This window comes from Etheostoma spectabile, unplaced genomic scaffold, assembly GCF_008692095.1.
Source record: "Etheostoma spectabile isolate EspeVRDwgs_2016 unplaced genomic scaffold, UIUC_Espe_1.0 scaffold00006503, whole genome shotgun sequence".
NCBI classification, from domain to species: domain Eukaryota; kingdom Metazoa; phylum Chordata; class Actinopteri; order Perciformes; family Percidae; genus Etheostoma; species Etheostoma spectabile.
The window spans coordinates 1-26068 of record NW_022603391.1 but is presented as its reverse complement, the minus strand read 5'-3'; the positions used below and the strand labels follow the sequence as shown (position 1 = coordinate 26068).

Sequence of the window (26068 nt, the reverse complement as noted above, 5' to 3'; positions counted from 1 at the left end):
CAAAGCCATGTCACTACACAGCAGCACAGGCCATGTATACTGGAGGGGCAGCCAGAGAGATTTAGAGATTCCCACTGCAAATGACTAACAAGATATAACAGCCTGTAGAAGATGTACGTATACTTGGAGAGCAAAACAATATTAATGTCAGCCGACAACACAGTGATATCAACAATGACAATCTGAGTCTGGTAGCTACTGTATGTAAAACAATAATGATTCATTGACACCTTTGGCAGGTTTGTGTGTTTAGCATAAAATGGATTCAAATACAAGTATGACATGTTTGCGTCTGTCACGATACTCACTGGCGGACTGGCTCTGGTGTCGAGGAGAGCCCCCGTTCTGCACTTGCAGGTTGGACTCGCAGCTGCGGCTGTTCTTGACGGGCTCTGGACCCTGGGCCGTCGCCGCTGAGGAGCGCGTGAGGTTGGGGAACTACGGCGCAGCTTCTACAAAAGCAACAACAGCAGAGAGTTAGCTCAGGCAGAATGACGGCGTCCAGGATCAACGGCACGGCGCCCGTCTCTGCTATCTCTGCTTACCTTCGTTCTTCACACATTGGTCTGCAGGTCGTGCCCGTGGCCCTGCAGCGAGTGGCGAGGCTGCTGCAGGCGGCTGATGATGGGCTGAGGCGAGCCGCGGCTGTGGCTGTAGTCAATGGAGCGGGCAGGGGAGCGAGAGCGGGGAGAATTCCTGGGGGAGGCGCGGGAGAGTGTCGAGGGGAGGGGCTGAAGCGGCTGGAGGGCAGGTGGAAGGCCGGGTGCACCGCCTCCTCCTCGTCCTCCAGACTGTGGATCTAACTCTCTGGTCGCTGAAGTGCTGCGCCGCAGTGAGTGGCAGGACGAACCTGAGCTCCGCTGGATGCTGTTGCGGCGTTATCTTGTCTCAAACCTGACAAACGGGGACAGTTATAACACACTTTAGAAAATCTGTTTTTACAAGTGTGAAAAAACATTTGATCACAGAAAACTTTACAATACTACTGGAGGTGGCAAAGGTACGTACTCTCTTCCTGCATGCGTGCCAGTATCTGGACATCTGTGACATCGTTGAGTTTGTAGGTATTTGAGGAGCCCACTGAGTCCTCGTCCATTTCTGAGGTGCTCAGCTCGCTGTCCACTGATGACTGTGGGCTCACCGCCGGAGGATTCCTCTCAGCCGTTGTGTTTCGCTGGTGTGCTGCAAAGGAAATCCTTTGTGACTGACAAAAACAGAAGATATTCTGGAATTGTTAGTGAACTATAGAGGAACCCATACCTGCATTCCCAAGCATTAGTTGCTGTCTGACAGTAGGCATTTTGCTGGGGGTTGAGGAGGGGGAGTTGAAGCCACTGCTGTAAGGGCTGTTGGCTGCATTTGTGCTATACGGACTTCCGTAACCCTGCTGGTTGTAGGGGCTCCCATACAGGCTCCTGCGCTTGTTGGCTGCAGAGTCACAGAACCAAACCAAAATATTAGTCAGTCCACATAATATAAGAAACTCAGGATAAATCAAAAAACATTACAGATTTGGTAATAAAATCAAGGTTTTTTTAAGCTTTCAAAAGAAAGCTAAATTTCCATGCAGCTTATTCTACAGTTACTGGGACATGCACTGCAAATACTCAACCACTCTGCATTAGAATAGACAAAAGAACATTATAGTCTGAAGATCCACAACTTTGTACAAAGAGAGTTAGAAGATGACTAAGATAAGCCAGGCATTTGTTTAGTTTGAACAGAAAATATAATATAGAAATGTGAGCAGTGATCATGTGAAAATTCTGTATTGCAAACTCTTATATAATCAATGGTTGTCTATTTATTCTGTTGAACCCTATTGAGTCATTACATATTAGTCTGAAGTGTCACATCATTTATTTATTTATGTCTCTACTTTATCACAGATCAGTGTAATTGTTCTGGCGAGTTAAAACTAACACCTAAAATGTAAAGACAATGTTCCTTTTATTTGACCAACACTTATTAAAATTTGAGTCAACACACAATCCAGTATTATGTTCCTTCCACAGATGGACTCAGTCATGCAGAAGGAGCTCTGAAAATGTAGTGCTTGTTTGTGAAGATCAATGTGATGCCAGAGTGTTTTTTTTCTTGTCCAGTATAACTAATAATAATAGTAATGATGACCATCGGTTATACCCTTACAAATAACCACAACTTATCTTTGCATTTCTTACTCCACCAAGAATAATAATAGCAATGACTGATTAGTGAAATAAACCACTAAAGAATGTGTAGCCTGAAAGATGTCAGTGGTAGCAGATTGGTAAACTATGGGGGGCAAGATGATGGCCTTGTGAGAAGGAACCAACTACTTAAAACTTCACATTGTTTGGCATGGCCAGTATGTTAACATACTACATCTATACAGTGGAACCCATAAAAGACCTCAACAAAGCCGGTTGCCCATCCCAGTGTTTAAAGACAACGCCAGCAGTGTCTGCACAGAGCCGGGCCGGCACTTTTATGAAAGCTCGACAGTGTGTTGGCAGTCTGGTCGAGTCTCTTAAACCAAGTTCTGAGTGTGGGCCTGACAGAGTTTCTACATCATCAGCCCAGAGACACACGTTACAATACACGGCATTCAATTCACTCGCTCAGAGCACAATGCAATTCTCTGTGAAATACAGCAGAGCAGCAGTCAAAGGCTCCAGTCTACAGAGTCCATGGTCTCAGTCATCAGACTCTGGACAGGCCGTTGCTCACGATTGTTTGGTTATATCAAAAGCCCCCCCCTTTCTCTCTCTATCTCTGGATGTGTTTACACAGCTGGGTGGTGATGGGACGTTAGCCTTTTAAGATCAGCTGCCTCCTCTTTTCCAATCACTCCTTCCACTTTCTCCCTCTCCCCGTGCTCACTCTGTCCTCCTGCATTATTTAGGAAATACCATCATGTCCACTCCGCTGCCATCCACGGACCATGGACCAACAGTAGGAATGTCAGCAACGCTGCAACATGTAGGTCTGTGGACACTGTACACTGAAACAATGGAGGCTTTGCTTTCCATTTGAGAAGACTCAGGTCAACAGATTAAAACGTTCACCTGGTGTGAGACCGACCCCCAATGTCAAGAGTCAAGATTAAAATGTCTCTGCCAAACTCCATTATGTGCTCTTGTGACCAAGGAATATGCTATGCCATTTCTGCGAGAAGTGTCTGTACACTCTGCCATAGAAAAATCAAACATGTTATGATTAGGAAAATTCTCCCCTTGACATAACACAGACTATACCACCGGCTGGGTCGCTAAGCTACAAAGCCGTAAAGAGGGGCTGCCATCCATATGAACCCAGCAAGGGACTCTATGTTAAACAATTTGGAGGTTATAAGTTAACATCGTGTCTTATCACAACAACTCTAGCAGCACATTATCACTAGAAAAAGAGACAAAGACCAATCTAAAGGGATCTGCAGCACAGGGACCAACCAAAATAGACTGTCCTCATATCCTCATGTCCTTTAACAAGAAGTCAGAAGAAGAGAGAAGAAGTGCTGTTTCCAGCTCCTCCATTTACTGTTATATGTAGTTGTATTAGAGGACTTTCCGTTTTGGCTTTTCAACTGTGGAAAGATTTAAAAATAAATGAGTAAAATAAAGGTCTGGAGGGCTTCAATGATGAGAACAAAATAGAAGACAACGCTTGGAATCAAGGTCCACATGAAATAAAAAACAACAACAACCGTGGCTTAAAGCAGCGGCTGAGAGCTTCAAGGATATCACAAGAAAGGAGCAAACAGAAAAGCTTTTGTAAATAGGAGAAATACCACAAAAAGGGATAGAACTGGCAGAGAAATGAAGAAGGGGGTGAACTAACTGTACAGCACGAGGTTGAAGGAAAGTCAAAGCTTTTATGAGCAGGAGGAGGATAGGTCAGCTATGTGACTGGCTGGGCCCTCCTGGCTCTTGTATGTGTACTGGATCAGAAGTGCAGGACAGCTGTCAAAGCAGCGGTGTGGAAAAAAAACTGGCTAATTGTTCCGCTCAGGGCAGCAACACGTGTTTTGACTTCTTATCAGGATTGTCTAAAACGAACGTAGTGCTGTCTGACTAGTGCAGTCAACTCAGCCATCTCCTCCCTGTTTGGTTATATAACTGAGGCACGTCATCTGGGGATATGAGTTAAACAGGGTGTGCACATACAGGGCTTGGTCTATTGACACAATAAAACTAAAATGTGTTTTAAAAAATATGGGAATGCCTTGATTGAGTGAGCACAAGCTGTATAAGAAGATTAGATTGATAAGGACGTCGTCACTTCGACTCTCAGCTGCCACAAGGGAAGTTTTTCTTTTTTTCTTTGCAATTCCTTGGACACAAACTCAACCTACACCATGGCAACAGCGTTTCCATGCTCCGTTGGAGACGGGGTGTGAAGGAGAGTAGCTGGGAGCCATGAGGGTGTGTCTGTGGTGAGTCTCTCACTCAGAGACACATATTATCCCGGTATGTAGAGCTGAGAGTTGCTGAAGTCTTTTTGTGTGGGGAAAAAAGGGTCTACAGTTTTTCAGAAAAATCTTTACTAATGCTTCATGTTTACTTGATAAAAACGGATCACTTATTTCTATCGGAAATAAACCATGTACACAAATGTACACAATATCAAAAACAAGAGGAAAAATTATTGATAAATGAAACAAAACACACACACAAAACCACACTGGCATCTTCTTCTTCTCCATTAGCTACTACTAAATCGACCTCTAAGTTACAGATACAGACAGCCCAGCAGTAAAAGAGACCCATGTAAGCGTATATTGATCAAGCTTGTTCAATAGACAGTATGTCACCCTCTCACAAGCAGCCTATTGAGTCATTGTTCATTTATTTGATTCAAATGTTTTGTCCAGTGAATCACAAGACTCCACAGAAAATATCTGTTGTATCTTTTTGCGAGCCTTTGTGGAAGTGGTGACAACAACTGTGCCAACCGAGGTTAGACGTGAAGCGAGCGGGGTGGGTGGTATCAGAGATGTTCTAGAAGTACTGCGTCTCCAAGTACTGGAGTTTATGCACCGATCAATACCACGTAATAAAGCCCCTAAAGAAATCTATGTTAAAGTAGTTTATTTATGTTCTTTTCCCCGTTATGACTGACTGTCAAACTGGATAATAAAATAAAGTTCTGTGGCGTTCATTGTATGTTGCACAAAGAGTTTAACCTGAGCCAGACCGACCACAAAGATAGAAATCATATCACATCCATACATGGATAGTAGTGTACAGTTGTTGAAACATAAAATATATGACACACCGGGACCGGATCAGTATTCGGTATCAGCCAATACGCAAGTTCAGGTATCAGAATCGGTATCGGGAAGAAAAAAAATGTCTATGACTATCAGCTCCACACAACTCACTCTGGATTGCTCAGTATGTAAGTTCAGAAAATGGTGTCGTCCAGCAAATTTTGTGTGCAGAAAATCAAGCGAAGATAATTACTTTTTCTGAAGAGTCGGTCATGTGTCCCGTGTGTGGGGTGGGGGTGGTGCGCGGTCACGGAAGGCTTGTATCATGTGGATGCGCCGACAGCGTTGTTGCCATCACATGAATTCTCATGGGGGAGACAGAAACTACGCACTATAGCTATAAATTACAAGAAAACATTCAATGTCCTCTTCTATATCGTTATTGAGATATGAAATGACCTGTATCGGGACAGAAGATTTGGGCCATATCGCCCAGCCCTATTTTCTACTGATATTTTCTTTAAACTAACACAAAAAATCGGAGTGTCTTTCGCAATACGTCGCAGCCTTTTTATGCCTCACGCCCTAATTCTTTGAGCATTTTGATTGAAGTTGCATTGCAGATTCATCAATTAAGAGGGTAGCCCAAACAACTCATACGAGAATCCATGTACCCTTTCCATGTTTACATGTTCATAAGCATTTTGATCTGTGAAACATGTGAGCTACAAAACCTTTGCAATTTGGATCCCCAAAAGCCCAGTCATTCATTTAGCAGCTGCTGTAAACAAATCTCCTTGTATGAGGAGGTGGTTGTGTGCCCAGGTGCTGGTCAGACTCTTGCACAACGGAGCTGAGGACATCTCCCCCAGTGAACAAACGTCAGCGGCCTATTGCTCAACATGATCTAACTGTCACATGGGCATACCACTGTCAAAATGGAAATGACCCCTCTCAGTTTAGCTGTGAGGATTTGAGGCCTGTCTTTCTCACTGAGGGACCGACTATAATTAGTGGCAGTCAAAAACAGAAACAGACCTAGCAGACAGAACTTAACAGAAGGGACACCTGGGTGGGGTAGATGGGGTAGATGAATCACTAGAATAATGTTTTGTTTATATGTGATTCATACTGGATACAATATAGTATCCACAGTTTTGAATTCTCAGTGTAGAGGGTGAAGGACCAGGAAAATTAACACTACCACTCTCCACTGAAAGCATGTTTGGAAGGGTTTTTGATGAACTTCCATTTTAATACAGTATCAATTTACACCGGCGCATCCCACAGAGATATCCCCCTCTTTTTTAACGCTTCAAGTCTATTTCTGTCCCGTTTAGTGAAGCTAAATCTGCATAGACAGCTGTATAAATCCCACAAATATCCTGCTGTGTACTTAAACGCATGAACTCTCTCTGCATTGATTGATCAAGGTTCCCAGTCTGTCTGTGAGTTTTCCTGTTTCACTCCGGATGCCATTTAGATAATGATGAGACTGTCAGTGAGTTGAGGCCTTCCAGTATACAACTATAGTATAGTAGTCCAGTATACTGCATTATATGATCCTTCAACATGGACCAATTTAAGATTGCTGGTACCCCATTTCTATGTACACTGAAATTTTGAAGAGGACGTGATGCATTTGAAAGAGCAAAGATTTTTCCAGATGTAATATGAATAAAATATAAATAGCCTACATGCCCTAAGCACCTAGGTGCAATCATATGGGAGAAAACGCAAAATGTTTGGCTACCCCATAGTCTATATCCTTGACGTTCCACTTACGGGATTGCTCTGTGATTGGTTTAAAGAAATGCCAGGAGGAGGAGGGTCTGGCAAAGGGGAGACTACCTACCCCACGGTGAAGTATAAATTAAACATTTTTTAAACATGCATTGCTGCGAAGAAGTAACAAAAGGGGAAGACTTAATCCGCTTTACTCTATCTGCACACTCCAAGAGCCTGATTATGTGGAATGCTTTGAGTGTGACAATCGTTTGCCGCATATTCAATCCTGTATTACAAGAAGAAAATACTTCCAACACACACACACACAACACACACACACACACCACACACACCACACAACACACACACACACACACACACACACACACAAAATTTAATTTTACATCCCAAAACACGCACGCTTGCGCACACACACGTATTGTTATTAACCCTCTAAGCTTTCAGTAACTTGTAACTGGCAAATTCATCCCCAGGTCAATGTGCCGTTGATGACATCACCTTATCTGCATCAGCCAGGTCATACGCACAAGATAACGTGCATGATGAATGATCAGCCGTCTGTGCTTTGTCTGTAATTGTGTGCAGTAGTTTTAAAGAAATAAATGGGTACAACATGGAGTCATTTATTTTGTGTTTCTTGGGCTTCAAAAATCAATACAAGTAAACAGTAAGATCACTGCAGAGGTTCACTCCCATAACTTAAAGCTCTTAGTAATAAGACGAAGGACCGACCCCACTCTAACCGAGCCAGCAAGACGGGCTACTTCTGCATTTATGTACAAGCTCTACCTTGTTGGATCAATACTTCTGCATCTGCATTGTCTTATTTACAAAAATCGTTTCATGTCCATTCAAATAATGCTACTGTTTGAGTTAAAACCTGACAGAGCATTTATTACCAAACAGCGTGGCACAGCTGTGAAAACCCACTGCTGTTTCATTATACTGTATTTCTGTGCCCTGAGCTTCACTTCCTGCACTAATCAGGATTAAGGAACTACATTGTTTTATTGTAATCACATTGAACTAGAATTGCTTTTATGGTACAGATAAAGTGGTCAAATGAGTAACGCTAGGTGATTAGAAAAATGGATAGACATACAAACTGACAGCAAGAGCCCGACTGACCAACGAAGGCAGCAAAACGACCAAAAGAAAGTGTCAGTGAACATCTGAGGATGTTCACTGACACTTTTGGTTGTTTTGCTGCTTATGTTTCAACAGAGGGATTCATTGAGTGTAATGTTGCTGCTGCTAAACTGACACTACATGTTTGTTCTCCGACGTTACCTGACATGGTGAGGTCCAGTCTGTGGATGAGGGAACGCTTGGCTGATTCCATCTCAGGACTGGGGTTGTCGAGAGCTTGGCGGCACCACACAATGGGACTCAAGGCTTTCTGCAGGGGACTGTTCAGCTTCGCCTCGTATAGCCTGGAACAAAGACCCGAACAGCAAACACAATTGACACACGTGTTCATAAAAAGCAATACAAGCAACTGTTACATGAACATTAACGGTTCGCGACACACCTATCTCACCTCATATGTGATGGGACCCAGCAGCTTTCAGAGGAAATAAGATTGAGGGAATAACAAGTGTTTGAATTCTGCATTGGCAATAAGGCAGAAAGATATTTATGTGATGTGTTTGCTTTCCCCGGAAAATACTATTTGTTTTTATTCTGATCTATTTCATTCATAAATATTTGAAATCTTGGGGTCCAATTAATTATTTAAAATGCTGCTAAAACTATCGCCAGCTAAAAACGTACATCGAGGTGACTTGCAGACATGTTAGACTTGTCAGTATAATTCAATTACATTTTATGTGTAGAGAGTCAAAATCATAACAAGTTATCCCAGGACACTTTACCGATAGAATAGGTCTAGACCACATTCTATAATTTACAGAAACCCAACATTTGCCCCAAGAGCATGCATTTGGTGCCACAGCACGGAGGAAAAACGTCCTGAAAGCTCAGAGAGAAGCTGGCTCTTGGTGTGTGGATTCTTAGAGTGAGTCCACATGTTGCATACGCTAACCTAACACTAACTAGTGGTCTCTGGGATCTCTTAGCAATGAGGACAATCAGCTCCTGCTGCTGCAGACCGTGGCTCATGAACCACCGTTACTAGCCAAAACTATCTGGAAAAAGTCATTAGGTTCAGTGCATAGTCAGTTTTTCAGCATATCAGTGTTGATCGAAACTGTCAAACCCTCTCAATACTGATGGGAACACGTAAAAGGTATTAAAGTAAGGCTACAAACGAACAGAGTAGTCCACTTCTTGTTTGTCGCTTATTCAAAAAACACAAATGTGTGTTTATCATTAACAATAAAAAAGATAAAACGGAGAGAAGAGTTCCCCTCAGAAGAGAAATCTGAGTCAGCAGTTATCTGCTCTCTTGCAGACATAGAAGGAGCCTTTCATGGTGAAAGGGGGGCTAGTGCAGAGAAATCCAAGCCTGCAATCTGGGTCAGCACCTTTTCAATGTTTATCAATGACTATCATTCACATTTGGCACAGCGCGTAGAAAATCGAACAGACCTAACCCATACTGCTTCATACATGAAGTCCCCGCTCTGAAACAATGACGTGTCAGGTCCACATGCAGGAGCGGGAGTGTGACAAGCAGCTATTGATAGACAGAGCCCTGCAGGAGCAGGCAGCGCTGACAGCAGTCTGATCATGTCAAAAAGGCTCAGTAGCTGCTGGCACAGGCACAGCACGCAGTGGAGCAAACGATGTCAACACTTTTAAGGAAACATGTACACTGATCAGCAGCACCCCCCTTTTTTATACAGACATGTCATATTCCAGTGGGTCGGTATCAGTGTTAGACCCCTGATCCCATTTGTCGATACAATCTGCTTGTTAGGGATATGCTTTTTCTTGTACCTACCAATACAAGGTGCACCACACCAGTCACATGAATGTAAAATCAATGTGAGCATCAAAACTACAGTGGTGCTCAAAAGTTTACATACACATGCTTAAGTTGACTAAAAAGAGGAATAAAAAAATCATGTTTTGGAAATTTATTTTAATACCTAAATTAAAAAATGAGGTAAAATCCAACCTTTAAGGACACCAATTTTCTTTGTGAATGAATAACGTATTGTAAATAAATAAATGTTCTTATTTAAAATACAGGGGTCATAAGTATACATACCCCTATGTTAAATTCCCATAGAGGCAGGCAGATTTTTATTATTAAAGGCCAGTTATTTCCTGGATTCAGGATATTATGCATCCTGATAAAGTTCCCTTGGCCTTTAGAATTAAAATAGCCCCACATCATCACATACTCTTCACCATGCTTAGAGATAGGCATGGTTTTATTTCAGTTAGACTAATACCTGGTTTGATTTGCATTGAGAGATGATTTTATAGAAAGTATCCCATGCCTATCTCTAAGCATGGTGAAGAGTATGTGATGATGTGGGGCTATTTAATTCTAAAGGCCAAGGGAACTTTATCAGGATGCATAATATCCTGAATCCAGGAAATAACTGGCCTTAATAATAAAAATCTGCCTGCCTCTATGGGAATTTAACATAGGGGTATGTATACTTATGACCCTGTATTTTAAATAAGAACATTTATTTATTTACAATACGTTATTCATTCACAAAGAAAATTGGTGTCCTTAAAGGTTGGATTTTACCTCATTTTTTAATTTAGGTATTAAAATAAATTTCCAAAACATGATTTTTTTTATTCCTCTTTTTAGTCAACTTAAGCATGTGTATGTAAACTTTTGAGCACCACTGTAACTACTGACTTTTCTCAGATCGAGGCCTAATGATTGTAGTTATTCATTTACTTATGATGTGCCCTAGCTTTTCCAACGTTTTAGACACAGATATGGTAATCATAATCGTCCAAAATTATGTGATTTGAAAAACGTAACATTTTCTTGAGGGTGGACCCCTAAACGCCCTGGCAAATACATCCACCAAAGTCTTCCACAAAGCCAGTGATACCCTGTAAACCTTTTTTACCAGCACAACAACTTGGACACAGATGATATATCACTAAGTGCTGACTGCCGGAGCTTTTTCACTGCTGTCAGTTGCTGTGAGCTGGCTTTCAACCAAATATGATTGAAAGCCAGCCACACCTTTGTAATAGCCTTAGTAACCGTCTGATGTACAGTTTCTGCATCATCTTGCGGTCATTTTATAGTGTCTTATCATAGAAGACGCCAATCAAACAAATTCCTCCTAACAAGATGGATAACAAGGCCCGTCATTACATTGATGTCTAGTCAGTAGCTGAAGCCTGACATGTAACTACTTCATATCTATCTCAACAGACTTTCTGTAAACCATCTACCAAGTCTGCATAGCTGACATCATCTGTGTAACTGCCTCTTCAAGGGATTTCCTTGAGTTGGAATGAGAGGCACGATTTAAACAGCCGCACAAATCCAATCACACTGGAGTGTTAAAGATTAAACTTTTAATGTGTATCTAGGCAAAGCCACCTAAACCTAAGTACCATGACTGCAAAGCACTGGAGTAAACGCAATGTATTGGGAGAGGATTAAGAACTGGAGTGTGGATAAACATGTGGCCTGATATCAGCAGACTAACATGATGTCACCTTTGTCCACAAGACACTGCCCACACCCTTCAGGTTGTCAGTAGGCATTGTTTGTAATCCCTGTGACCACAATACTCAAACATCAGTGTTTCGACACTGACACAGCATTTATTCCTACAGGATTACATGACAGTCCTGTTTCTCACCCCCTGCCTTTCTCTCTTGGTGCTGCAGAGCACTTGTGGCTGTGTGCCAACTGGTTTGGTAAAGGGACTTCAGAGGAGGAATACAACCATGGCTACCTTTCCCACATGGCTGCTGCCTGGCAGCAAAACAACTTTCAGTTTCACTGTACACACTGATCTCCTGCCACCACTGCCATGACAAGCCAGGCCAATTTGCCACATCCCAACAACAAAATGGTTTCAACAGATGATATGGGACTTGAGGCTCCTGAGTGTGACAGCTGAGAGCCTGGGCCTCAGAGGCCGACTGATCAGTCTCAGAAACAAATGCACAACCTGTAAGCAAGGTATGAGGTCATGGATAGAGATTTGGCATTCATTGTATGAAAAATGCATGTCTGTTATGATCATACAGTCCGAGAATGGGCTTGGCATCACCCACATGACGTGCCAAACAACACCCTTCAGTCAGTGATCCACAATGAGACTCCTTCAGCACAGATGACTTCAAATGTTTGTCAGACGTTTGTCGTGTAGTAGCTAATGTGTAGAGCAGCTGTTCCCAGGCTGTCGCCCAGCAATGAAGACACAAGAGGCAAGATGCATCCCAAAGACAAGCCCGTCACTCACCAGCTGTCCTCGTCTTCGTTAAGACAATCCATGTCTTCGAGATCTAAGATTTCCACTTCGTCTAGGATTGATGTTTCCCCTTCGTCTGTAAAACCCCCGATGCTGTCTGAATAAAGTGAGTTCATACTCGACACAGAGGCGGTAGCCGATGCCCCCTCATATTCATACGGCCTCCTGAAACTGATACCGTCGTAAGACAGTCTGGGGCTCAAACCACGGGTATTCTCCAACAGCCCACCGTAGCCACCCGTTCCGGCGAACCCCACCCCAGTGAAGCCGGCCAGACCGGCTGACATCCCGCTGTAAGAGACGACGGGTCGTATCCGTCGCTGAGGGGTCTGTGGTTCCTGACATCGCTCCAGACGAGGACAACATCGTAGACCGTGTCCGAAGCTGCTCATTTTGCTGTTCGAGTTTCTTCACCAAGTCCTGGAGCTTACGCACCTCCAGGTCCGCGTTGATGTTGGAGTTGATATCCTCCATAGCGGCTCCTCAGCCCTGCGAAAATATGTGGTGGTCGGTGGTATTTTTAGTCGTTTCTCTGCCGACAGTCTCTTTGTTTTTGTTTACTTCACTAATATCTACGTGTTCAAAAAAGACACTTTAATTTTTAACTGACTTAAAAAGATCAACAACGTCATCTTCTCCGGTTAATCGCGGTTCCGCGCAGGGTCGAGGCCATTTTCATAATACTCGTCACCAACTGTGTGAAAGACCAACAGGCGGCGGCTGAAACGTCACTACGTTCAGTATCGGGAGCGAGCACGTAACCAACACCTATATGAACATGCATGAATGACTGCTAAAAAAACGCGTGTATCATTATTTAGCTACAGAAAAGTCGTATTTACTTAAGCATTAATGTGGTTCGGGATTAATTATTCTATTTGATTGGTAACCAAATAATTTGTAATCTACTCGACTATTTTTAAATTATCACTTTATGAATTAACCTTTGCCTAAAGGAATACAATGCTGATCAAATTCATACCTACAAGAAGATATAAAGTGAATGGCATGGTGATTTCAATGACTCAAAATGTACAGCACTCTAAAAAAGAATTAAATTCTGAGAAGAAATAGTCAACAAAACAAATATAAACACAAACCTGTTTATTGCCATATACAAACCTATACATATTTTGGGATGTTATAAAAAGATCTATCGCAACAAACAAAAACTACTACTTATTATCTATTTACATAACCTGTTTCTGTGTCTCAGTCTTAAGAGAGTTCCAGGGCCTCCTCTGACTCCAGATGCTCCTCAGTTTTTTTAAACCCATCTCCCCCTCCTTGCTTTCCAGCCTCATCTTTATCCTCCACGTTCTCCTCTCCCGGCCCCTCGCTGGTCATAGTAGTGTCCAGCCCATCCTGGTCAGCAGTGGCGTTCTGTGAATCGCCTCCTTCTTCATCTTCATCTTCTACATCCATCTCCAAAACCCGAATGTGCCTGAGATTGGCACTTAGCTGCCAGGAGAGAAACAAATCTTAGGAAACAGTCCACTACATTTGTTCACTGGCTGGGAAATGTGAGAACACATGAAAATAGATCATCTGACCTCATTGATCCCTGGTACAAATACAGCATAGGAATATTACAGTACAGTTCATTCAGAAAATAAACTAAAATCCAGCACACACTAAATATAATCGTTAGTGCTAGATATATTCTGTAACTTACCACACAGGCCACTTTGCGGATTCCATTGACAGCTACAAATTGAGCCTTCATGTTTTCCATTTCACGCCACTGATTCCCCATCACCAGGCCTTGGCATGGGATGGCACTGCTCTGCTGGTCCACCTAACCACACGGGTGACATGTTGAGCAATAGGTGCAAAAGCAATCGCCATAAGCTTTCATTGTTACCACATGTATAGTACTACTGAACAACCAACCAGTCCAGTCCTCATCTCTATAATACTGTGCTGGCTTTAACCTATGTACCTGTGTAAGTTTACTCTCCATGTGCTATTTCTTACATCCGCAATTTGGATTCTTTTATTTGTGCAATTCCCTTTCTAGGCATCATTTATTTTATAACGGGGCACGTGCAATACTCTACTATATCAGGGCCTGTGCAATAGCCTCTCAAATGTTGGATGATCTCTATCTATTAATCGATTTTCTTGTCCAAAAGTACATTGTTGTCTTGTTGCCTTTGAGTATTTTTAAGCTGAGAATGAGAAGCTTTGAGTTGGACTCCCTCACATGTCAATGTTTAATTGAGATTTTATTGTAAGTGCATTTTGGCTTTCATGTGTGTGTCTTTGTACGTATGTAATGATGTGATGTAATTTTGATGCCTATCTTGGCCAGGTCTCCCTTGCAAAAGAGATTTTTAATCTCAATGGGTATTACCTGGTTAAATAAAGGATAAATAAAAAAATATATATGTATTGTCTGTTACAAACTGTATGATTGATAACTAATGCATGTCTTTGTATGCAGCTATTGTCATCACTTCTTTCCCAACAACACATTTACTACAAGACAATAAAGTTTCTTATATTACATGTGCAGCATCTTATGCCTTTTCGCTGCTGTCTTTAGAGGATTGATCAAGCTAAAATATAGTGCGACATTTTAAAATTACTTTTAATCCAAACACACCTCAGGTTAGGCTCCCAGCAGAATTCAGTCTCACAGCTCAGGACTGAAGCAAGAGAAAGCTGAGCCAGCACACGCCTTTTGTTTTCTTCTTCTGATCCTTGCAAGACCACAGTTAGCATTTCATCGTCATAGAAACGAGCATCCAGGCAGCTGTATACATAATTAGTCCTGCAAAAGAAGAAGAATGGCAAGTCATGGTAGCAACACAACCAGTAGCTGAGGAAGGACTTTGCATTTATGTCTGTTTAACAAATCAACTGGCAGGAAAGAGAGGCACTGACTGGGCTGCAGCATTATCATCGTCTGCATTGTCAAGATGGTGGCTGAGGTCGATGGACATGACACTGTTGGGGATATGTCTGTGTGGGGAAAGCAAATATGGTTAAAAACAACAGATTAAATGCCCAAAGAAACTCACTCACAATCAATCACACTCATGTACCTGTTTGGGTCTGTTCCTTTCCGTAACAGGTAGAGCTTGCAGGGTGAAATCTCCGGCATGCAGAACACAACATTGTGCATTTTGGCTTTCTTGTCATTCCACCTGTAGAATTGCAAAAGAGAAATATTAATACAAACCCCTATTACTACATAGACCATTAGGAAATAGTTGGTGTTTTACGTACAAAGATGGGAGTTCAAAAAGACGTGGATTGTTTTCAGAGCTGGAAAGAAAATGCAGAGAAACAAATAAATACAACTTTAAGTCACATTAATTTAGTCATATTTAAAATAACACGGATTATTAAGAGAGACATAAGAGCATACCTCTCTGGCACAGTGTACAGGGGCAAAAAGACGGCCTGTTTTACCGACCTCCCAATTACTTCCTGCGTACAGATTACAAACAATAACTAAGCAACATGTAAAATGAAAGAATAAGCCAAAAGAATAATATCAAACATATGTTAATTAGCATTTGCCAAATAACTGTATTTTAGCTACTGTATGTGTTCAAATGCTACAGGAAGACCTTCAATCAACACACAGAACGGGCAAAAATGTTCCTACTCCTGAAGCCTACTGTATCTTGAAGCAACATTTTCAGAGTGTTAAATTCCAGACTGTCAGTGAAGGTCCCTAGCGTTTGGAACCAAATGCTTCATTGTACTGGTGGATAAGAGAAAGATGAGGAAAAACTCACTGCAGGTTCCTGTAGACACTGCACGATCACATTCTCCATCATCCTCTTGACAAAGTGCAAAGACTTTTGGGGAAATGAAGGGAACAGCAAAGGGCTCTCTAGATAAACAAGCCAACACATTCTCTCGGTTAGTTACAGCAGCGGTAGCTGAAATAAAACTACCACTCAAACTAATTGAGAGACCAGCAGTTTGTCACCAAACAAATTATTTAACCTCATTCCAACATGTACAAATTAGTTACAACACTACTAATTAATAACAGTCAAGATCATAGTTCACCCTTGAGGTGCGTGCTCTCCTGTAAGAACTTCAGCCACTGGTTTCCCTTTGTGTTGGGCGGAGACACGAGGTCCTCGTCCTCATCCTTCAGGTACTGTAGGTCCACATGAAAGAGAGACCAGCGTGTTGAAAGACAGCAGCTCCATTCAAAAACACTTGCAGGTATGAACACAAAACCACTCACCTGACCAACTCGTTCTACGTTGAAGTACTTCCCTTTACGATCAAAGAGCTCCTCATTCTGTTAAACCAGAAGACAGTTAATCTTGGTTTATAAAACGCTGTAAATATATTGAACATAAGAGTTAAATTGTCATCACAGTGCCATTACGCTGACCTCACCTCACTGAAATGTTCAGCCAGGAAGTCAGCAACAAAGGCAATGTCCTTCTGAGTCATCTAAGGCATCAACCGACATTAAAATTATTTATTTATTATTTTGTATTCATTATTTAGGAATCTCAAAGCTCTCTCTCCCTCTAACTCACCTTGTTGAGTTCTGGTGGAACGTGCTCCTCACACATTCTGAGCATGGCTGTGGAGAAACAAAGGTTTTTGCATAAAAATTATTCAAACAATTTTTTTTTTACAAACTAGGGCATGCCAAAATGCATGAATGTGCACAAATTGTTATATCAGGATCAACAAGTTAAACTACTGCACATGTATTCAACAAAGAGTATTTTACCCTTACCTACATACAACCACCGAAAAAAGGCTTTAAAGTTTTTCATACTCTTGTCAATCACCCTAGAGGACAAAATGAAAGCAGTGAAAAAAAGCAACAAACAGCAGCAGGTACACAATTAACACAAAATATAGTCTATATCCAGGACGTTCCACTTCCAGGATTGCTAGAGAGCTGTCAGAAATTCCACCAGATTTCACTCTTTTTGGCCAGATGTCCGTCCCCTTCCTATTTCTTTGTGTTGGCGTTCTAACCTCTGGTGGATACCTGAGGACTAGGTTACCTGGTCTCAGGTCTCTGCAGGGTAAATCCAGACAGCTAGCTAGACTATCTGTCCATCTGAGGACTATGGTTACCTGGTCCTCAGGTCTCTGCAGGGTAAATCCAGACAGCTAGCTAGACTATCTGTCAAATTGGAGTTTTCTGTTGACGACTAAAACTACTTCTGAACGTACACATGTTCCACCAAAACAAGTTCCTTCCTGAGACTATTTAGCAGAGGGACCGGGGCTCTGTCCGGTGCTTAGCACCACCCAAGACGATTGTGATTGGTTTAAAGAAATACCAATAAACCAGAGCTCGTTTTTCTCCCATCCCAGAATGCTGTGTGGACTAGCCAGACCAGAAGGTCTGGCCATGCGAGACTGCACAAAATAAAACATGCTAATGGCACATGCAGTTCATTCAAAAATATAATTGAACTCACTGCAGAAGCTCGTTGGCTTTCAGAGAAAATGAGCCCACAGCTGTGATGGCACCTGTGAACATAAAACACACATGTTGATGATTAAAAAAGCGTAACATTTTTGACTATTGGTGCAGGTTGGGGATACGGTACCTTCTATAGCTGCTGAATCCAGACCAAGGGACTCAAACTTTTGCTTCCAGAGGGACATGCCTTTCACCTCGCTGAGGTGATACAACAGAGCCTCAGAGCCACTGCAAAAAGCCAAATGGGGGGGGGGGGGGGTCAGTTTAACAGTGAAATCTCAGATAGTAGCAGGCATTACTGAGGAAAAGTGAAAGGCTGAAATTACCTTTGCAGGTGGCTAATCACTAGCTTCTGGATGCTGGAGTAAGAGGACTCAATGGACTGGCCAAGTTTCTTTAGGCCCTATGGTGAAAATCGAATAACAACAAAAAAACTAAAACAAGATGTGGTTTTCAGTTAAAAATCTTATCTGGTCTCCCAAGTTGAACACTAAAAAAGGGCAGCATTTACACATCTTGCTCTCACCTTGACAGTCAGCTGGTTCATGAGAAGAGCCTGTAGTTCAGGGCTTCGTGAAAGCAGAGAGCAAACGGTAAGAAACATTAGAAATCATCCCTACTATCACATTTAAACTAGCCCAACACATTTGCTACCACCTACAGGACACTGGAAATATTACAACATGACACAGAGCAAATACTTCTAACAGAAATTCAAATTGAATCCTTGAAAGCACCATGGTGGCCCACAGCAAGAAGGTTCTGGGTTTGAATCCAGGTCGATGTGGAGTTTGTATGTTATTGTATGTGTTTTCTCTGAATGCTTCAGTTTCCCCCACCATCAAAAACACGTACTAGGTTCTCCTGTCCAGTCAGTGATCAAGGCTCAGATCTGGAGTTGGTGGATGGGTTAAATGCAGACAATGAATTTCGATAAATGTACGTTTATGTGACAATATAGTACCTTACTTTTAGTACTCTCTCCTGGATATCCATGGATTATGTGTCATTGACTTAACTGTGTTTCCCTGTTACTTGTGAAATGTCTATACTGTGAGTACTTGTGTAAAACAGTATTTGTCTAAGGGGGTTGCTGTCATGTGTGCTTTTTTCTTTTTGTGGCCTGTTCTATAAATTAAAAAAGAAAAGAAAAAGAAATTGTCTTTTCTCACCTTGACTGTCCCCACAGCAAAAGTTCCAGAAACTCATCCTGGACCTGAGTGCTTGTGTTCTTTTCCTACAGACAAAGAGGAATCAGACAAACTAAAACCTAAACTGTACATTTACTACCACTTAACAAGTAACTGCTGATTTAAATTCAAATATCACGATATTTTGGACCATACACGTCAACATCGATACTGTAAGGTAGGGCTGGGTATCTTATCGATGTTGTTCCGATATCGTGATACGAGACTAGATATCGTCTTAGATTTTCGATATGTTGTAATCTGGTAATAAGTGTTGTCTTTACCTGGTTTTTTACAGGCTGCATTACAGTAAAATTATGTAATTTTCTGAATTTACCAGACTGTTCTAGCGGTTCTATATTTACCCTTACCCACTAAGTCATTAAATTATTTCTGAGATTATTTATCAAAAATCTCATTGTGTAAATAACATTTTGTTAAAGCACCAATAGTCAACTGTACAATATCCTTGCAATATCAAACAATGAGGTATTTGGTCAAGAATATTGGGATATTTAATATCCTGCCAGAGCTTCCTGTATTTGGTATAAAAGTCCAAACCATCCAAAAATGTACGTTCACACTAAAAACAACCCGGATCATGGTTCAGCTTGATCCGGGCCAAGACTAACTCTTTTGGGTCGGACCAACAGCCTGAAATTTGGTCCAGAACTTGGTTCGGGGAAAGTTTCAAACCTGTAATTGGGTTTGGATCAAAGGGAAATGTCCAAAAGTCTGGAACTAACGAGCTAGGTGTGAAAACCCCCTTAGATTACAAACCACGACTTCTTACCTGAACAAACTTAGTGAGTCGAAGATCCATCTGCATGAGTATGTCCTCCCAGGCTTCACACTGCATGTGAGAGAGAGGTGCAGGTACTGCAGCAGGGTAGAGATGTGGGTGAACTTGCGTGCCATCCTGGTCACCTCAGGCAGACAGTCTGACAACAACCCTGTGTCTAGCTGGAAGACAAAGAAAAAAGAATCAAATGTAAAAATTGTATGTTAGAGCAGAGATGAGGACAAGAAGACAAAGCAAGTTTTTACAAGAAATGGAGGAAGCCAAATCGTCACCTGAACGTAGCAGATCTGTGGGTTGCTGTCAGCAGACCGGACTTCTGTGATGACAGACAAAGACTTGAGATCACTAGACAGACTCAGGCTGCGACAGGTTCCTGATACCTGGAAAGTGTCACCACATTAAAGAGTTCAATCAACTAAATGTATTGTTGTGGCCAAGGGATATGAGCTTTAGAAGTTAAATATTTTTTAAATTTTGTCCTTTTTTTTATGTTTAATCACTCAATCTGCACTTCCGGTCAAATTTCTGCGGGCTATTATTTTATCAGTCTAAACTTGATGAATGGATTATTTTTGAGGTAAAGACAGACAGCTCTTCTGAGTTACCGGAGGGCCTTACCCCTGTTAGAGTGGCAATCTTGTACATCCATAGGCATAAAGCTCCACAAAGCCAGAGTCTCCTCCAAGAACAAGTATGTTCAGCCTGCATGGAAACAAAAAACGGGGTAATGAAATATTATCCAGTTCAACCGAAAAAAGAACACTGCATTAAAGAGACTCAGATGTTGTTTTTCTCGGTGTGTTGCTTAACGTGAGGCCTAATTTACCTGACTTCTCCCATGAGATTCAATACTCATCAGACTTTTCCTCACTGTAACACAGATAGATAACACATATGACTGCTATCACAAGCGAAACATACAGTAACCAGATGATATTGGACTGAAGAGTTATGAATTAAAAATACTGTCCTACCTGAAGATCTTGGAAGTTGTGCTATAGCTGGGGGGAAACAAAAGTTTGCAATCAAATGTTAGTAAATCCAAGTGTTGCTCTCTTATAATCCGATGTGCAGTTAGTGCTAGGGTACCTCTTGGGAAGTGTTGGTAATTTGGGAAGAAAAAGTTGGATTCATCCTCCTGAGTTGTAGAAGGAGCTGAGGGCACTGAAAAACAATAAAAAAGACAACACATTAACATTAATCTAGAAAATCAGACGTCCTTTGTGCCACTGGATCAAACCCGATCCTCGTGCATACCTGCTCTCCTCCGTCACCTCCATCCAGTGCATGCAGGTCACAGGGCTCTGCATTGGAAACACGTGGAGGATCTCTGCTTTCTCAACCCCAACCAGGACCACCTGCTTTGTGTCTCTGAGGCTGAAGGCCAAAAGGGGATTAAAGAGAGAAGTTCATTTCTTCATGTTACCATCAACAAGCAGGGGACTATCAACACAAAGAGGTACACAGTCATTCCTTACTTTTGCCATCAGGTCGCCAGGCAAGTGCAGTGATGTCCTTCCCAGTATACTCACTGGGTGGTAAACTCCAAACACGCTGGAAACTAGCCAAGCGATGGAGTAACAACTAGGGAAAACCATGAAATACAAACCACAAGAGATACAAGAATAATGTTTCAGGTAACCAAAAAAAAAAAAAAAAAAAAGGGGTTTCAGCCTACTCTACTGTGTGTTGGCCAGAGCAATGAGATCCCTTTTGGGAGACCATGCCATGCACAGCACCGGGTTAGGAAGCTGCTTCTCTCCCACTTGCCGAAAGGCAGGCATGTTGTGGGCTGGAAAATGGGAAGCTGTCAAATAAATAATAATTTGGACGGTTAACTAAAAAAAATGTATGAAATTGCTCTCATGTGTGGTAATAAATCCTCTTTTTGGGGCCGAGAAAAAACACAGCTGAGCATTGGTCCTTAAGTGTACGTTAACGTATAACGATATTTTATAACAATTATTAATCGTTTGAGAAGCAATTTTTCAATAACACACATTGGCGAGTTTTTTCTTAATTTTGTAAGATTGTAAATTAGCTATTTTGTACAGTGTTGAACTAAATCTGCAAAATGCAATTAGCGTGTACGTTAGTCTAAATGTAACGTTGATAAAGTGTGTAGCAGGTGGGTAACGTTAGCGACATAACGTTAACTAAAAATAATTATCTACATAACGTTATGTCAACATTAATGATGATTAATGCTCCCTCACCGTTACGAGTTGACAGATGGAGCTAATAGCTATGCTAGCAGGTATGCTAGCAGGTTCGCTAGCAAGCCGACAAAGCTAATATGGAGAAACTCCCGTGGCTAAGTTCACCGCTGGCCTCACAGACGGCAAAATAATAACTGCAACAACCGTTGTGAAATAGAAAAGCGTCAAACACGCTCTGCTCAGCCTTGCGAAACAGACATTAAAAGTTTTCTTCTTGGTGTTTTCACAGTTACGCGGACAGCGCCATATTTTCCCTGTGACCAATCATCGAGGAGCAACGGGAGGCGGGAGAAGACAAAATTACTCAGAGGGAAAAAACGCAATTCGAATAGGTTGAATATATGGTCAAATACGTCCCTTGTAATTGTATATTTTGACAATATGATTTTGTATTTTGTGCGTATTGTGTTTGTTTATATTGGTTCTTTATGTGTACGTTTTTTACTTTATTTGATGTGTTTTTTTTGTTTGTTTTTGCTCTGTACTGTAGTAACCTATCTTGTATTGTAATTTTGGATGAATAAAATGTATTAAATCATGATAATACATGTATATATTATTTATTATATATAAAAAAAAAAATGTATATACATACAGTATATGTATATATCATATACAGCTTATATACAGTATATTTTGTTTATTGTTTCTCTTTTAAACCGCACTTTAAATTCCTTTATTTGACGCCCATTTACTTACTCAGTCTACACATATTTCATTGTCTATTGCTTTCCTGTATTTCTGTGTGCTTACTTGTTTGGTGTTATTGTTTTTTTGCTGTTATTGAAAAAGCTGCTACTGTAACAACAAAATTTCCCTGTCGTGGGATGAATAAAGTATAATCTAATCTAATCTAATCTAATCTAATGATAGTGATAGTAGTTTGTCACAGATATTGTGTGTAGTGTGATGCTATGCTATGCATATAACCATTCAAGCAATGCAGTGATGCTTAACGTGAAAGAAATTCTCTGGAACTTCTAGCAATATTTTCAAAAACTATAGAGAAATGCTGTACATAGGCCACCATGTTCACATAATCTCTGATGCGAGGATAGTGTTGTGGTGGGCACTTAGTGTATAGAGTGCTGGAAATGTTCCAGTAGGCTACTATTTTTACATAGATCACAGCAGAGTGCAAGTATGCATGTTGTAAAGTCACCACTAAATAATGCAGATATTTTAAGTGGTAGCCTACTTTAGTTTCAGTTATTATTAATTGGGTATGAGGACGAGTAAGTAGAATATTAGAGGATAACTAATTAGCTGACTCTCTATGTGTGAGTGAGAGTGTGTTGTGTGTGGTGTGTGTGTGTGTGTGACTAGATAGTCATTACAGTGGAAATTCCTCCCGAACCTGTCACTGGCACTTACTGTAATCAGTAGATTGATGAAGAACCAGAATAGCTCCTAGTGCACAAAATGTGATAGCGGCCTAGAAATAGCCCAAGTGAGACTGCATGGTCCTGGACTGTCTTTGCCCTTCTACCCACTGTTTTGTCTTTTGTCCAGTCTAACTCAGACAGTTTAAAATGCTACGGAGCTGTGCCTTATTAGAATCTGTATCTATTTTAGCAGCATTGACCAAACCCGGTGCTGAACCGTATGTCTAGCACTAGTCTTTGCTGATCCTCCCAGAGCTATTTAACAATAACTTCCCCAAAGCTAAGACACATAAGTGGGTGTGGGTGGGGTCATTGCGTCCACTCAGCTGGACACAGTGGCAACACTGCCAAGCTGCTGTCACTTCACTGTGTCTCATTAGAAGTCTTTACTAGACAAACCATAACTCATCCAAAAAAAGACATATTCAGCAGGATTTTTATTATCTAGTCATTGTTCAAACCAAAGTGACCATGCACAATGAGCGCTTCTGATTTTGCATGAACCCCTGTTGTTATACATGCATGTATGTGTGTCAAATATTACAGGCAGGTGTTGTGTGTCAAATATTACACGGGGCACTATTTTTCTGTGTGTTGATTAATAAAAACACTTGTTCTGTAAAAATGTCATCACTACCTTCTGTTCCCCTGGACTACCTTAACACCTCTCTCTTCTTGCCAATATTCTGGCTGTGAAACCTGAGCCACCGGCCAATATAGCCCCACACAGTGAGCCACCAGAGACCGGGACAGATGGGACAGCAGGCCACTGCAGAGGCAGTACGCAATTGGACCTGACCAGAGAGATCCTCTCTGACCAATAACGCTGCTCTTCTGGAAAGAGACGCTTGTTTTGTGGCTGTTTAAGCAAGATAAACCTACCACGAACCACGAAACCAGGAGAAAGTGTTAGGACAAATAGCCAACTTCAAGGTAAGTTTAGCTTTGTTTGTTGATACTCAACAGTATTTTATGGTTTGGTTCTTAATTTAATTCATAATTTATCAAAAAGTATGCTCCAATTCACTTAATGCAACAGTACAGCTGTTTTAAATGTAGTCTTTATATACATAATCAGTCAATTCAAACATTGCATTATCTTCTCATGCTCATTAATTCTCATTATAATCATGTTTGTATTCAATTTCACAAATACCGTGAAAATGCATGTATCAATGCAGAAAATCTTAGTTAACTTAATAGGCTTGTAAAATCTTGAATCAAATAGGAGTGTGTGGAAACTCTGACAGCACCGACAGTTGTTAACATTCTGTCAATCAGTCTCAGTGTTTAAAATTTCCCACATTCATATTAATAAGCACGGGACTTGTTGTTATTGTCTCTTCAGATGATGGGAACGTTTTCATGACTTGTCCGTTTAATGCGGGCGCCCAGTGACTGTCAGTGGATGAGTGTGTGTGTGTGTGTGTGTGTGTTGGTGGGTCCTGTTGTATGTGTGCTTTGGAAAGGTAGGTGAGTTTCAGGTGGGTGGGGCTGCACTGCTGCTGTGAACACATAGCCCAGGGGATTAAAAATAACAACAGCTGGTCTACAGGACGCCATGAGGCTCTGAGTGGCTCACTGCCTCGTGTGTGTGTCTTCACCAACTGCTTCACTCTACACCAAGAGTCAGATCTCACAGAGATCACAGATGAAAACCCCTTTTAAACGCATGGGACCTATTTTACATCTGAGTCCAAATGTGGAAACTCAAACATGCGTATCAAGTAAATATCCTTGTATCCTTGTGTAAAATCCTTGTAATAATACAAAGGATGCATCAGGAGACATGAATGATGTAAAGGACAGACAGTGTGTGTGTTGTGCACATTTAATTTGTTTCATGGCTCTGTGTGGAGTCCCTCCATCACTTTTTTTTTTTACACAAAAAAACCCCCCAGTAACGATTACAAAAATGCACTGAAACGAGAATACGTCTCAGGGCCAAAAAAATAAAAAATATAATATACATTTTTAACATTTTCACAAATAATAATTAAACAGAGGAAAGACAGGAGGGAAGGAGACAAAACCACACACGCAGCACAGACACACCACAGACAGGCACTTATTAACAAAATGGTTATTAGTTTGGAAAAATTTATAGATTTATGGTATAAACATATCCACTTTTCAATTTAGGTGATTACATACGTTCAAAGAACAGAAAAAATACATATATTCTGTGTGTTGTTGGACATGGCTTTGTGCAATAACCTTGTTTGATGCAACTGATTCCTCGAAAAAACCACCTTTGGATCCATTGGGAATGATAATTAATTTGTTTTAGCTAACTGTTACAAACAACCAATCTGTTAATGTGGAGTAAAACACAAGTCAAGTTACGGACAACAAAGAACAGAGTGATGAGGTAAAATATCCTGACAGAAGCACAGCGTGGAAGAAAATGCCAGTCGTGTCACTATGCTTAGTTAAGGCTTTGCTAAATCCCAACGGCATCCAGACAACACCGGCCTGAGTCATCCTGCCAGCTTTGGCTGCAGAGAAAATGAGACCACTACACGTCACTCCTCCTGTAACTGTCATGTCCGTTTTTAATCATAATGGCCTCATGCACTTTATAAACTGTCTCCCGTGTTTACATATGTGTCATTTGCGGATAATGACTGCTGATGTGTGTTTCAGGATGCAGGACGGGAGTTGGAATCAGCCACTCCCCATCTCTCTGCTGCTGAAGGACCCGGCAGGAGGGGGGACTTCGG

General features: G+C 41.4%; 2 pseudogenes; both read right to left on the bottom strand.

Annotated features, from left to right (window-relative positions):
• Window positions 1-308: 308 nt before the first annotated feature.
• On the bottom strand, window positions 309-13034 carry LOC116678148 (SLAIN motif-containing protein 2-like; annotated as a pseudogene).
• Window positions 13035-13476: 442 nt separating this feature from the next.
• Window positions 13477-22155, bottom strand: LOC116678147 (anaphase-promoting complex subunit 4-like; annotated as a pseudogene).
• Window positions 22156-26068: the final 3913 nt, after the last annotated feature.